The 16,454-nt window shown below is 40.3% G+C and overlaps 1 protein-coding gene across 1 annotated transcript in view; it reads left to right on the top strand.

The window, feature by feature from the left end:
- MAOB (monoamine oxidase B) overlaps window positions 1–16,454 on the top strand; it is a 123,042-nt gene that overhangs the window by 22,431 nt on the left and 84,157 nt on the right. The window lies entirely within an intron of this gene.

The following is a 16,454-nucleotide window of genomic DNA, read 5'->3' on the forward strand; positions in this document are numbered from 1 at the left end:
TCATTTAAGAACAAAGGTGTGCCCACCAGATTTAGCAATATGAAAATCATTGCCGGGCGCGGTGGCTCAAGCCTGTAATCCTAGCACTTTGGGAGGCCGAGACGGGTGGATCACGAGGTCAGGAGATCAAGACCATCCTGGCTAACACGGTGAAACCCCATCTCTACTAAAAATACAAAAACTAGCTGGGCGAGGTGGCGGGCGCCTGTAGTCCCAGCTACTCGGAAGGCTGAGGCAGGAGAATGGCGTAAACCCGGGAGGCGGAGCTTGCAGTGAGCTGAGATCCGGCCACTGCACTCCAGCCCAGGCGACAGAGCGAGACTCCGCCTCAAAAAAAAAAAAAAAAATCATTGACATCTTTGCCAAGAGCAGTCTCAGTGAAATAGTAGAGATGAAAGGCTGACTGCAGTGAGTTGGGGAAATAGACGCAGTGTGTGTAGATTATTCTTTGAAGAAGTGTTGTGAAGGGATTCAAAGGGAAAGGGAGGTATTTGACCACATATTTTTTGAAGATGGAAGATACCAGAACATGCTCATGTGCTCATAGTAATGATCCAGGACAGTAGAAGAAATCGATGATGCAGGAAAGAAAATATATGATCAGCGGATCGAAGCCCTGATGGGGATGGGATCTAAAAACTGTGGAGAGGATTGGCTTCCTTAAAAAAAGAACACTTCATTTAAGTCATAGGAGGTAAAGTTTCACATACAGGCACAGGTGAAGGTGTATGTATAGGTGGATTGATTAAGGAAAGATGAACAAGAACTTTCATTTTCTCCATAAAAATGAGGCATTATCATCAGCTGAAGAGGGATGGAGGTGGGATGGTGTCATGTAGGAAGTTTAAGAGGAAAAGATATAAAGCAGCCATTTTGTACAGTGGAAAATTAAAAACTATTGTTCAAAAATATGATTCATTTAATGGTAGGAAGGCATCTGTCAAATACAGTGGCCTTAATTTCAGAAAAGAGAGGTTAAAGTATTCTTTCTGATGATGATTAAGCAAAAGATACTGCTCAGATTGCTCCAGGTTTATGATAAAAATGTTATCGACAGAAAAAATTGCTTTATGTCTTCTCTGCTATGGTTGATGGACATTCATCCAATCCATGACACAAATTATCCATTTGTTTTGCTGTAGGTTAAAAGGAGAGTGGTTTTAGACTCAGTAATTTTGTGTGTGTGTGTGTGTGTGTGTGTGTGTGATGTATAGTTTGAAGGAATATTGAAAGCTAGATGGTTATACCAATATTGTAAGACTTGATCTATAGATAAATCATCTATATTGAATCCAAGGATGATGAGAGATGCTGTAAAAAGTCCCAAGTTGTCAATAATCATTTGTAGGCAGATAAATGTGCAGGAAAAGTAAAGGAATCATTAATTCCCAGGCCCAGCCTGCTCATCACCAGACAGCAGCAGCAAGTCCAATATATGCAAGTAATTCTACACATATAATCTTAGTATCAACTCTGTCTGGAAGGTATTGTCACCATTTTATACGTTGGAATTAGGAGAAGAAATTACTTGCCCAAGATTCCACAGTGCCTCAGAGATAGAATGGTGTTAGAACCTAAGTCTTCCAATTTCAAACCAAATACTTTCTAAGATGTTGGACTCATTCATTAATTGAACAAATATTTGTTGGGTATTTGCCATGTAACAGGCACTGTGCTGAGTTCCTTATGTATGTTACCTCATTTTTTTCAGTTACTTTACGAGATAGGAGTAAACATTTTTACTTTTTTACAGATCAGGAATTTGAGATTTAAAGAAGGAACAAGTTTTATCACTCAGTCCGTGGCAGACCCAGAATATGAAAGATGTCTAATTTTTGCACAGATGTTAAAATTTCTTTTTCGAAGTCGTATGAAGCCAATTTAACATAAGGAATTAATTAAAACAATTCGATTGGCAAGAGTTGGGACCTACCGCTCAGCATGATATCTCGATATTCTGACTAAAACACCTGGATTTGTTTTTGATTTGGGGCGACTGAGCAGATGTCCTAAAGTGAATGGGGAAAGTAGATCTCAGCCACAGGCCCCCCTGTAATAATTTGCCCAACCAGTAATAGATATTTTGTTTTTCTCTAAATCTTTGCACTACTGGTAATTTCTGTATGCCAGGTCTTCTTCTGATGCTTGACCCTGACAACTGCATTCAGGGCGTCTCGTTGAGATCTAGAATGATTCTTTTTTTAAGTATAAATTATCTCGAAGGGATTGAATCTAATAAAGGTATAAGTAATTTCATCTGCGTTCCATTTGAGGCCTTGTCTTCACAAACATTGCCAGCTTGTTTTGGCTTTTGTTAAATCGTTTCATCAAACCACGAGCTGGGTTTTGGCCAGACATGGAAAGGTTTCAACCTATCTCCAATCTGTTGGTATGAAATAACAGGAAAAGCCTCTTTCCAAAAATAATTTGAGTGAAAAGTTAAAAATTATGGAGCTCCCCAAAAGATTCTTGTGGATTTAGATGCAAACTCTGCCTCAGTCTGCCTTCTCCTAGCCAGCCATGGTATCCTCCTTCTTATTATGGGTGGTCCAATAAGGGGTAAAGTATTTACTGCTGTGGAAAATCCACACTAAGGAGTCCTAACACACCCTGGGGCCTGATTAGGGCAAATTCTCTAGAGGAGGTGACACTTGAACTGGCTTTGGGGGATGAGGTGGAATTACATGAAATCTCAGCAGAATAAATGCCTGGAAACACTAAACAGTGCAGAGTGTGAAAAGAGTCACAATCGGGGAAAGGAGTTCAGTGATGCCAGAGTGTAGGATGTGGAGCAGAAGGAAAAGAGGCTAGAGAGATTGGCAGAGGGCAGGTCTTGCTATATATTGCAGGGTATCATGGGTAAGATGGGATATGGAACCTGAAAGACTGAAGCATGAAGCCCAGGATTTAGGTTTGAGCTCCTAGCCCAATGACTGGGTCCAAGACAGAAGGAAACCTGGGAAAATCAGTAGGATTTGATCATGTATTGGTTCAGGTTTGTCAGTGACCCCTACTTTGTAAATATTCTTTACATACAGGAAGGAGGAGTTTCCTCAGTGGGTTGACAGAAAGCCCTGTTGGGGAACAGGAAGAGCCTCCATCTTTGGAGCCATGCAAGCAGCTGACTTGAATCTGTGAGGGCTCAGGAAAATGGTGTCTGTCCTTTGCTGAAGCCACATTCCTATTAATGGAATGATGCCTAGATGGTAGCTTAGATCAGAGGTTCTAAATTGGTAGCCCACGGACCAAATCTCTCACAAGTTGGGGCTGGCTCGCCAGTGTTTTAAAATTTGATTTTAGTGTTTTTATTCAGCTCTCCAAAGCCCTTGCTCTTGGCTATTGTTTTACACTTGCCCATCTCACACTTTACCTACTACTCTACTCAGCTCCCTAGGACTTTTGGGTTTCCAAGTCCTAACTTGGAATGAAAAATGAAGACGAAATCTTGCCAAAACCTCAATATCTCTGACTCTGAGACAAGTCCAGGTAACGTAACTTCCAGAGGCTAGCACTTGGGAAGTGAGAGGTGGAAGTTGTTTTCAGAGCAGCAAGAAATGGGGGAGGAAATTCTTTGCAGCCATATTGGCAGTGTCTTTCCTTTCTCAGGAAGGCAGAGGCCAGGGTGGGATGGACTGCAGGACTCCAGGAAAGTGCTTTTGGGATGTTAGCCTTGCTGCAAGATTTAATTTTATGTGGAGATGATCACAGAATAGGTAGTTTGTGGCCGAGCACGGTGGCTCACACCTGTCATCCCAGCACTTTGGGAGGTCGAGGTGGGCGGATCACCTGAGGTCAGGAGTTCAAGACCAGCCTGACAAACATGAAGAAACCCCGTCTCTACTAAAGATACAAAATTAGCTGGGCAAGGTGGCACATGCCTGTAATCCCAGCTACTCAGGAGGCTGAGACAGGAGAATGGCTTGAACCCAGGAGGTGGAGGTTGTGGTGAGCCGAGATCACGCCATTGCACTCCAGCCTGGGCAACAAGAGCAAAACTCCATCTCAAAAGAAAAAAATATATATATATATATGTATACACACACACACACACACACACATATGAATAGGTAGTTTGTGTTGCGGGGCCAGAGGAGGCTTTCTAGTCGATGGTGTTTATGATGGGATGCTGGCAGTGTAGAAAGGCCCTGGATCCAATGCTTTTACCTTAAATGGAAAAAAAAAATCTAAATTGTAGTTAAATGGAACAAGAGAAAATAATGTGAAAGTACAGTTGACCCTTGAACAATACAAGCTTGAACTGCGTGGGTCCACTTATATGTGGATTTTCTCTGTCTCTGTCACCCTTGGTGCAGCAAGACCAGCTCCTCCTCTTCTTCCTCCTCCCCAACCTATTCAACATGAAGACAACAATGATGAAATCCTGTTTGATGATCCACTTCCACTTAATGAATAGTAAATGTATTTTCTCTTCCCTATGATTTCCTTAGTAACATTTTCTTTTCTCTAGCTTACTTTACTGTAAGAATGCAGTATATAATATATATCATACAAAGTATGTGTTAATGGACTGTCTGTGTTATCAGTAAGGCTAACAGTAGGCTATCAGTAATTGAGTTTTGGGAGAGCCAAAAGTTATACATGGATTTTTGACTGTACAGGTGGTTGGTGTCCTAACCCTTGTGTTGTTCAAGTGTCAACTATAGATAAAAGCAGAAGGTAAAATCTACTATAATTGAATTTTTAAAACACTAAGATTTCAGCAGGGTCTTTTATAAGAATTAAAATAGTTGAGGGGCCAGGTGTGGTGGCTCCCACCTGTAATCCCAGCACTTTGGGAGGCCAAGGCAGGCAGATCGCCAGAGGTCAGGAGTTTGAGATCAGCCTGACCAACATGGCAAAACGCCATCTCTACTAAAAATACAAAAATTAGCTGGGCGTGGTGGCGTGTCCCTGTAATCTCCGCTACTCAGGAGGCTGAGGCAGGAGAATCGCTTGAACCCAGGAGACAGAGATTGCAGTGAGCTGAGAAGGTGTCACTGCACTCGAGCCTGGGAGACAGAGCAAGACTACATCTCCAAAGGAAAAAAAGAAAAAGTTCAACGCTGTTTAAAATATCGTGAAGAGTTTTGTTTTTCCGTTTTGTTTTATATTTATTTTTTATTTTTGTCTTTTCAAGGGCAAATTCCTGAATACTGGGTGGAGTTGCTGTTTCTCCATGGTGATGGAAGATATGTTTTGTCTCTTTAGATTTAGGCTGCTGCCAGAGACACCGGCTGTAGACTAAAGCAGGGAGAATTAGCTCCAAAGCACTGAGACAGAGGCCATCTGCTTGTGAAAGCAGCTTCTAAGAAAACACACCTGTTCCCCTACCCCTTCCTGCTGCTTCCCACAGGTCACTTGCCTTAATGGTGTCTGCCAAGAGAGCCATACCTTTGCCTATTTTCATTGCATTTGTTTATCTGTTTCAAATTCTGTATGCAAGGCCCATTCTAATTGAGTCAATAAAATAAAATTCTCTAGGATTCTATTTGTTGTGTTATGACTTCCAATAATCCTTGTTTTTGTTCTCTAACTACAGTTATGTATTGTAATACCTTTATGTTGTCTTCCTATTTTAGCAGGAAGGGTGCCACTCAATCCCCAGTGACAGATGAAGAAGCAGTTGTAGCTTGTGCATTGCTGTTTCAATGATAACTTTAGCCCTGGATAATGCCCCTGGTTATATATGTTGCTCACAGCTTCAGTGTGCGCGCGCACACACACACACACTTATATGCTAGACACTGAGCATGAGTCTGTGCCCTCCTATGTGGGTCAGGGTCTATATACTGTTAGGGTGGTCCTGTACAGTTTTAATATGAGTCTTTCGGGTTAGGCTTTAAAAAAAGAAGAATCTGCTTGGCTTGTGATTATTGAAGTCAATGTTTTTAATGCCAGAACTGATTCTTCTACTGCTTGTGACTTCTGTTTGAAAGTTGCTGTTAAGGTCTTAAGGAAAGGATTTTCCCACACACATGTTTCTGAATAACCTATTCTGGTCAAGTTCACAGTCTTGACCTGCCACCATCTTTCATCCTACCTGGTCTGGGTGCCCAGAGACCTAGAGCATCTGAGCTGGCAGGATGGAACTTCTTGTGCCTGGGCGTGTCAAAACTTTTCCTTGGCACTGAGAAAGACAATGAGGCTCTGAAGCCAGAAAATTTCTTGGTGAGTTGAATAGTTACATAAATGTCATTGACAATCATTGATTTTTAAAGTAGAGTTTAATGAGAGATTTAAACATTGTACACTTTTAAAATGCTATAGAATTTGTATGAAGCATAGGATTTGTATAACCTTGGCAATGGCTAATTTTTTGATGCGAAGTTCAGGAAGCTTTATTTCTCACTTAAGTTCTAGATTATTCACATCCCCTCATTATTATTTACTGCTCTGTGTTGAATGGAGAAAGACCTCTCCTTTATTGTGTTGCTTACAGCTCCAAAGCTGGAACTCAGATTTGTTTTTTATTTAATTTTACTTTAAGTTCTAGGATACATGTGCAGAACATGCAGGTATGTGCCATGGTGGCTTGCTGCGCCTATCAACCTGTCATCTAAGTTTTAAGCCTTGCATGCATTAGGTATTTGTCCTGATGCTCTCCCTCCCCTTGCCCCCCACCCCCTGACAGGCCCTGGTGTGTGATGTTTCCCTCCCTGTGTCCATGTGTTCTCATTGTTCAACTCCCACTTACGAATGAGAACATGCGGTGTTTGTTTTTCTGTTCCTGTGTTAGTTTGCTGAGAATGATGGCTTCCAGCTTCATCCATGTCCCTGCAAAGGACATGAACTCATTCTTTTTTATGGTTGCATAGTATTCCATGGTGTATATGTGCCACATGTTCTTTATCCAGTCTATCACTGATGGACTTTTGGGTTAGAACTCAGATTATTAAGCTTTGTCACTATGAGGCTCACTCAACTGCTAACTTAACATCTGTTTGGGCTAATGCCCCATTCCCCAGTTCCAACAGGTCACTCAAAATAGTGCCTCTTCTAGGAACTCGCTCTCTGCTCTCTTACCCTCTCCCAACTTCTCAGCACTACTGACAACATAAGAAAAGCCAGTCTGGAGTGGCTACCCAGGGTTTTCATCACCATGTTATCCCCAAATAAATCTAATTAACAGTGAAGTTAGTAAAGTTAGTATGGAAGATAACATTTCCTGTGTATATTAGTTGCCTAGGGCTGCTGTGACAAACTTCTACACTCTGGGTGGCTTATGACAACAGAAATGTATTGTCATATGGTTCTGGAGGCTGGAAACCCAAGATCAAAGTGTTTGCAGAGTTGGTTCCTTCTGGAGGCTGCGAGGGAGAATCTGTGCCATGCCTCTCCCTCAGTGTCTGGTGGTTTGCTGGCGATCTTTAGTGTTCCTTGGCTTAAAGAGGCATCACTCCATCTCTGCCTTCATCTTTGCATGGAGTTCTCTCTATGTGCATGTCTCTGTTTCCAAAGTTCCTCCTTTTACAAGGACACCAGTGAGATTGGTTTAGGGCCCACAGTACTGACCTCATTTTAACTTGATTACCTCTGTAAAGACTATCTCCATATAAGGTCTCATTCTGAGGTTCTAAGGGGTTGGAACTTCAACATATGAATTTTGAGGCGTACTCAATTCAACTCAACAACACCATGCTACCCAAATGTACTCATCTGGCCATCCTCCAGCTCCTCAGAGGTGGCAGCAAACTTTCCCTTCCTCCTTGCTCTAGCTGAGGACATTGCCCCCAGGCCCATCTTTTGGTGTACCTTTGCCTGGGTGATCCTGTCAGACTGCATTGCCAGGAAAAAAAGGAAACTTTCCCTGTCCTTTTCCTTCTCTTCCCTCTTCCTTCCTTCCTTCCTGCCTGCCTTCCTTCCTTCCTCCTTCCTTCCTTCCTGCCTGCCTTCCTTCCTTCCTTCCTTCCTTCCTTCCTTCCTTCTCTCTCTCTCTCTCTCTTTCTTTCATTCTTTCTTTCTTTCTCAGAGTCTCGCTCTGTCGCCCAGGCTGGAGTGCAGTGGCACCATCTCGGCTCACTGCAGCCTCCGCCTGCCGGTTCACGCCATTCTCCTGCTTCAGCCTGCCGAGCAGCTGGGACCACAGGCGCCTGCCACCATGCCCGGCTAATTTTTTGTACTTTTAGTAGAGACGGAGTTTCACTGTGTTAGCCAGGATGGTCTCCGTCTCCTGACCTCGTGATCCGCCCGCCTCGGCCTCCCAAAGTGCTGGGATTACAGGCGTGAGTCACTGCGCCCAGACCATCATTTTCTACTTTTTTGTAACTTGGCTGTACCAAATGTACTTGTGACCTCCCCAGGCAGCTCCTTTTCCAAATACCTGTAGTTACCCTCTTCCCTGCCTTCATGGTGCCTTTTCTGTTAGGCTTTGTTCTTTTCTAGAGGCACATCATGTTTTGGACATCAGTCTAAGGATCCCACCATCAGGTTTAGCCACAATGACCAAATTGACCAGTTTCTTTAGGTATGTTTTTCAAAAAATATAAGAACTTTCTGCCCTCAAGAGAATCGCTTTTATCCTCTGTTGCCCAATAAGTTATTAAAGACTAAGAAATTATATAAATAGTATATAGTATCTTTATGGAATTATGTGATATATTAACTTGAGGCTCTGAACAAGTCCAGCAGTATAGAAACCAGTTTAACTTTTTTCCAGAAATTTCTTATTATGAAATTTTTCAAAGAATTGTACAGTCAACACTCATATACCAACCAACTAGACTCCACAATTAATGTTTTTGCTATATTTGCTTTATTCCAGTATATCCAACTATTTATCCCTCTCTCCATCTATCAATCCCTTTTGATTTTTGATGCATTTCAAAGTAAGTCACAGACATCATGACATTTCATCCCTAATTATCTTAGCACATCTATCCCTAAACAGCTTTGTTTAAATCAGCATTTCCTTATCATATATGAACACAAAAATCACATATTTTTATTCACATCTATCGATGACACCCAAATTTTAAGCTCCACAGGGCAGACTTTGGGCTAGATGCTTTGAGTTCATAAAGATACTACCTCTGTAATGAAATCTCAGCTTTATGACATTGCCACCCTGTCTCATTTAGGTTGATCACAGACTGGAAGCGGCCTAATTTAATCACCTTATTTTATGGATGGGGAAAGTGAGTCCCAGAAAGGTGAGGACTCTTGTCTGAGGTTATGCAGCCAGGAGGTGGCCTTTTGGGCATACAGCTTTTTCTACGGAAGGGCAAAGTTCTGCCTTCTTCTTGACCAGGTGGTGTTTTCATTTGGTTCTGGTCCTTGTACACTGCTGACTGCTTTGGTCTTTGTTTCACAGGTTCGTGTCGGGGCAGGCTCACTAGGCTCCTAGAAGATGGAAGCAGGGCTAGCCTTTGACATCACTGAATGACTCCTTTGTAATTTTATTTCTTCCAATCACTGATTACCTCACATCCAGATTTATTTTCTTTGGTAACTCCCACATTTTGTCCTCTTTTTCTAGATTTCCTAATCTATCTTCTCCTTTTTGGTGAAAGGGGATGTTTTCCTGGAGAGGTAGTCAACGTACTCTATAGCAGACCTCTAACCCTCTTCATGACATTTGTAACACCTATCACAGAATGGGATCTAGGGAGGGGGTGACCCAAAGCAGAAATGGTAGCTCTTCAGTTTTATATTCTTCCTTAAAGATGTTTGTGATTCTAAAAACTGTGTTGGTAATCCGTAGGAAGGCTACTATCATAGCAATGAAATATTTCATCCTCAGATCCCCATCAAAGAAATGATCATGGCATTTTAGAATAACTGAGGGAGTACAATTGCTTAAGGAAATGGATACCCCATTTACCTCAATGTGATTATTACACATTGTATGCCTGTGTCAGAATATTTCATGTGCCCCATAAATATATCCACCTACCATGTACACATAAAAATTAAAAATAAAGAAGGAAATGATCATGGCATTATATAATTATCTTCTATACTTAAAAAAACAATTTTCTTGAAAGAGTGTATGTTTATTTCTTTCATACACACTTCCTCTAATTCCCAGAAGGATTTGAGGCAGGTAAATTAAAAGTTTAGTTTTATTGAACAGTTTTTATAATGAATAATATAACACACAAACCCGAGAAAGACAAAGCTGTAATTTCTGTGTTTGATTCCTTTATTCATGGGAGACTATGTTGAGGTAAAGCAAAAACAAATTTTGTCTACCACGATTACAATACATAAAAGATAGTCAACGCCTTTCAAACAACAAAAGGTAGAGACAAAAGCTTGGTTATTAAACAAGACTCATTATGATTGCTGACATTTTAGAAAATGCAATCATTTGCATATAAAGTATGATGAAGAGACAATTTTTATGGTTTTAGACATATTCTGAAAGACCTTGGAAGGCAATCTCATTCTAGTATCTCAAAGCGGCTGCATCTGGAGAAAGGTTTCTATGGCAACTTATTAAAGCTTGATGTTTTTTATCTTTTTCAAGAGCATAAATCATCCCACGGCCTGAGGCTTCAGTAAAGGTCTCCATTATTTTACAAGCTATTGCCATTTGTTTTTATGTTATATATTTTGATTGTCTTAGAGGAAATAGAGCAAAGGTTAGCATGTTTCCAAGAAGACTTGCAGTCTATTTTTTTGTTTTCATTTTGGGTGACAAGACGTGAATAACATCATCTTAAACATTGCTTCTCAATGATCAAAATGATGGTACACATTGCAATATTTGGTTTATGTCATGTGTTGTTTAGATTTTCCCCAAAATTGTGACTGGTGCATTCTCAGGAAGAGAAGCCAGTTTGAACTTAAGGAGGAGGAACTGTTTGGCCAAAACCCCCCTAATATGTAGTTCAGTGGGGCTGCCCTGGAGAATGCTGCATTGTTCCACATGCCTGCAAATATTCCTCTAATGATATAGTCCCAAGGCTTTGGACATTGATAGACTCCAGATGATTTTTATCAACATATTCTTTCCAAGAAAGTTAATTTAAAAATTCTGATTTTAAAACTCTGCATGTTTCAAAAATTTTGTTTTAGCAACATGGATCTCTGTATGTTATAGGAGATAATAAGGCTGAGGCAACACACATTAGGACACAGAAACAGAACCAGGTTTCAGACCTAGCTCTGCCATTGCTAGCCATACAACTGTGAGCAGGCCCTTGAATCTCTCCGAACCTCCTTTTACTAATCCGCAAAATAGGAGTAACGATGCCAGACTCACGGCATTATTGTTAAGGATTGAATGTGTGTGAGTGCTGGAAACTGTGCAATGCTGTACAAATGTAAGATGGTAATTATTATTGGCTGGCTGTCTTTCTTTCCCTTTGAAAAAGTCAAAAGTTTATGTTACCATTTCTGGATGACCAGAGGAAATCAGTTTCAGTATGTCTTAAGTATTTTAGTTTCTCATACTATATTTAAAATACTTTACTTATGCAGACACTGATCACTACAGCCATTTATTTATTTATTGACTCAGTAATCAAATGTCATCTCTGTAGAAGAGTATTAAATAAATTCGTTCTACAAACATGTAAGTGCCAACCATGTGCTATAATTGAGGAGACAAAGAATAGACAATTAAATTCTTATTGTTCAGGAAATAAAAGTTTTATGAGCTTCAAGGCCACAGCATAAGCTGTTCAGGTGGTGCCCTGCCCAAGGGCATTCGGCTGATGAAGTGGAAGGGGGGTGCAATGCAGCCCCCCACTCTACCAGCCAAGCTATTTGCATGCACCTTGTGAGCTGCATTCGCCTGAAGTAAGGACATGTTTTGGAAATTTACTAGCCAGGAGTGTGTGCCTTCTTGCAATTTACACAAAGGCATGCATGAATGCGCTAGCAGTGGCCCTGATGCTTGTATGATCTGTGATGTTAAAGGGAAGATTTGCAGTGGTTCACTGTGAAGGCATGCTTGTTATCTGGAGTCAGGTTGCCTGAATTTGAATACTGGTTCTGCTGCTTCCTAGCTGTGTGACCCTTGTGCACATTAGTTGGCCTCTCTATGCTTCATTTTCTATATCTGCCTGCCTCATAGTTATTGGGAGGATAAATAAGTTCTTAAAACACTTAGAATAGCGGCTGGTACACAGTCAATGCTCAAAATGTTAGCTGTTTTCAGTGATGGCTTTACTGTTCAGGGTTTCCTTGCTACTCTGTGTTGAAAAGTTCAACAATTAACATCTAAATTCTACCTACAAAAACCACTTTTATGAATTTAATGTCAAATTGGTGATATTTATCTCCTTACCTCAGACTTTTTTGTGTGTGTTTGTGTCAAATAACTAGAAAGCATTCTCTTCAGAGAAATCAAAGAATTCCAGTTATGTGATCAGAAGGTGACTTGGTGGTTTTTAGAATTTTCTCATAAAACCATTGCTTTGTCAGAGTGATAGAGGTGATGAGGGATGTTTGCATATTCTTGGTTTTTGTAATCCCAGCACTTTGAGAGGCCGAGGCGGGCAGATCGCCTGAGGTCAGGTGTTCGAGACCAGGCTGGCCAACATGGTGAAACTCCATCTCTACAAAAAGTACAAAAATTAGCAGGGCGTGGTGGTGCTTGCGTGTAATCCCAGCTACTTGGGGAGGCTGAGGCAGGAGAATCACTTGAACTCAGGAGGCAGAGATTGCAGTGAGCTGAGATTGTGTCACTGCACTCCAGCCTGGGTGACAGAGTGAGACTTCGTCTCAACAAAACAAAACAAAACAAAACAAAACAAACATGACAACAACAACAACAGGAAAAAAAAAAATCCCAAAGGAATGCCTATATAGTTCACCAGGATTACAGCAGGGATTCTTTGAGGTGTAGTGAATTTCATTGTCAGTTTTGGTTAACGTGATTCCGTCTCTCTCTTTTTATAACTTTAAACTGGGAAAGAGTTCTTATGTAGTGTTTTCAGGACTATTAACTTTGCATTTTTATTTTTTTAAAAAGTTTTGTTAAATACCAAAGTTTGATAGGAAGAGTGTGAAACAGATTGACAAAGCCAAGCATGAGGCAGGTGGTGATTTTGATTTTACCCTTCGCTTTGCATTCTGGCTCCTCTAACTGCCCTTAAGACACTATAGAGAGGGCACTTGTGTGTTACCGCCACTGTGTATTTCCCAGTCTCCTACAGCATCTAACTTGGGCCATTTTCCTTGGCAAAAAACTAAAACTGCAGAATGCTAATCATGTTGCACATCACTGATTTCTAAGTATTTAAAATAATTTAGGTGTCTACTTGTAATTGAGATTGTCGTCACTTTTACGAAAACTTTTCCAAGTAAACTTCTCAGAAGAGAGATGCAATATTTGTATAATTTCATAATAGTAAATATTAGTCTACCATTATTTGTGTGTGTTGTGCTATGATTATTCATCCAAGGGCCTGTCATGGGGACATAAGGACTGCTTCTGAAAGTGCCAAATTACCATTTGTTTGTGAGACTATAATTGATACTGCATGTTAAATTCAAGTGTCATTAGGTTTTTGAAAAGATGAAGTGATGATAAGCTTGCTCCTAAATTGTTTGCAAAGTTAAATATCTGTGAGAAAAGCTGGTATTTAAGATTCTTATATTTAGTCAGATAGCAGAATGTTTTAAGACACTGTATATCAATCAGCGTATATGTAGAGTTACTGTGTTTTAAATTTTTTCTTTTTTGTCCAAGGGTAGTGGTTAAGAGTTCAGGTTTTGGGTTGAACTCTGACTCTGCCACTTACTAATTGTATAACCTACAGTTAAGTCATTGAATGTCTCTAAGCTGCCATTTTTTTCTTTTTAAAATGAGGATAATAATATTCCTCAGCATTGTGATAAGGATCAGTTGAGCTTTTGTGTAAAGCACATCACGCAGACCAAAGTACTTCATGCATTATGATGGTGGTTGTTATTACTGTGGGTATTTTAATTTTTTTTTTTTGAGACAGAGTCTCACTCTGTCACCCAGGCTGGAGTGCAGTGGCATGGTCTCAGCTCACTGCAACCTCTGCTTCCCAGATTCAAGTAATTCTCCCTTCCTCAGTCTACCAAGTAGTTGGGATTACAGGCGCCTACTACCACGCCTGGGTAATTTTCATATTTTTAGTAGAGACGGGGTTTCCCCATGTTGGCCAGGCTGGTCTTAAACTCCTGACCACAGGTGATCCGCCTGCCTCGGCCTCCCAAAGTGCTGATTACAGGCGTCAGTCACCGTGCCTGGCCGGTATTTTCATTTTTAACAAACAAATTGTTACTTGCATTTTATCAGGAGATTATTGCATAAATGTTAAAATAGTGGCAATTACATTGCCTAATGTTTTTAGGGCAAATGTATTTCTGCTACTGTACCTTTTTTTTGCAATAATATTGCACTTGAAAATTTCCATACTTCCCAGAGGATATATCATCTCTCCTATTTTTGTTTCTATGGCAAAATGTGTTAAAAGTTCCAAACAACCAACATAGAAAAGAACTCTTGGGAAATAACTGTCTTGTAAGTGAGGGATGCTCTGTAGAGTTAATTGTCATTGAGCAGTCAAATCATTAGTCCTTTTATAATTCATCATTGAGGGAGGCTTTTGAGCTACCTCTTCTAAACAATCTTAATCACCTCTTGACCAGTCTCCAACTCAGTTTCCTATGTACCCTAACCTTCTAAATTGCAGTGACTTCCCTAAGCCACTGATATTTGGACCAATTTTTTTTTCAGATCAATTTCTGTCAGTTGATTTCCAAAAAGCCTCTTGACTACCCCCTATGAACATTAGTGAGCTAAATTGTAAGTTATTTCCAGTAACACATTTTTGTGTTGCCTTTTTTAAAGATATTTTTATAATTTTCTATTTATAATTGTTTAAGGTACATGAGCATAGAGAGCTCTGTTCAATGATTTGATAAGCCCTTTGTTTTAATAACTGTTCATATTTAGCATCTGATATTATTGGGTAAATGCATTTACTAAAAGGCAGTACCTTTTGTGGAATACAAAATGCTTAGTGTATACAAGTGACATTGTATTTCCTTCTGAACCCTTTTGTTTAAACCTCAGCATACTCAAGCGGTTTATCTAAATTCAGTGATAACAGCTGTTGCTATAACTGCCTGTTATTTCATTTGTTGAACTGATGCTTGATGAGAAAAATGTCTTTGTATTGTTTGTAATTTTGAATTTAAATAGAAGTGGTTTTTTTTTTCCTTATAGACGTAAAATTAGGAAACTGGGGTTATAAATCCTGTGCCCTGTATTCCTAAATCAGGGTTGTGCAATGCTTGTGTACACTGCACGGGGTTCATGGACTTTGGAACTGTTACCCCATCAGCAACTGGAAGCATTGGCTCTGCCCCCAGTGACAGGGATGGGAAGATGGATTAACTCAAATAATGAAATGTCAAATCAGTCTCTCTAAAAAATGGGAATTCCTCCTTTAAGATCACTGATAGACGGTGACTGAAGCATTGGCTTTTCATTACGGTTTTTAATGTGGGCTCATATTTTATGTTATATGGATTCTTATAAACCACAACATGCAGGTGTGTCTTAAAAACAAGTTGATCCAAAAAAGTGAGAAATATCTTTTGAAGTGTAATTTCTCCCTGTAGCAAAAATTGGAAGATGCCATCAATGAAGAGGATGGCCATGGGGGTCCGGGGAAGACAATGTTGTATAATGACTGTGAATACAGATACTGCAGTTAAACTGACTTTGTCACCTACTCCTTATGCGACCTTGGACATCTCTTTGGACTTCGATTTTCTCGGCCATAAAATGGGAATGTCAACAGTACTTATCTCACGGGGTTGTAGAAGTTCGTTGAATTAATTTATTAAAACAGAACCCAATATAATATGAGTATTAGCTATTTTATAGGAATCTTTTTAATTTTGCAGTAGTGGGGTCTAAAAGGCACAGAACTATTATTTTTGAAAGACAAGATAGAAGCAATTTTATTTATGTAAGGCACAAGAGCATCTGGCATGGCCTTAATATTTGGTCTCATAAAGCAGATGAGTAAGGTAATTGGAACTGAGCACATTCAGCCCACTCATCATGGGAAGAGCACCAGGTTTCTGTTCTCTGAGAAAACTTGCTAAATTCTATAAGAGTGCTTTGTAAAAAATACAGTATTTTAAGAGCTTTGAGGTCAAAAACTACATCCAGAATGGATTAGTACCCCAAACTTTATACGTGTACTCCACGCTATGCTTTGTCCTTTGTCAAAACGTATTGAACTCTGCATTAATGGATGTATCAGTCAGGGTTCTCCAGAAAGACAGAACCAACAGGATACATGGAAGAATACATTTACTGGGGGAATTGGCTCCCACCATCACAGAGGTAGAGGAGCCCCATGATAGCTGACTATGAGCTGGAACATGGGAGAAGCTTTCTTGCTCTGGAGGCCTCAGAACCAGGGACGCTAATGGTGCAACTCCCAGTCCGAGTCCAAAAGCCCGAGAGCCCCCTGGAGGTCACTGGTGCAAGCCTCAGAGTCCAAAACCTG

Source organism: Trachypithecus francoisi, unplaced genomic scaffold (assembly GCF_009764315.1).
Source record: "Trachypithecus francoisi isolate TF-2019V2 unplaced genomic scaffold, Tfra_2.0 Lachesis_group6, whole genome shotgun sequence".
In the NCBI taxonomy this organism is placed as follows: Eukaryota; Metazoa; Chordata; class Mammalia; order Primates; family Cercopithecidae; genus Trachypithecus; species Trachypithecus francoisi.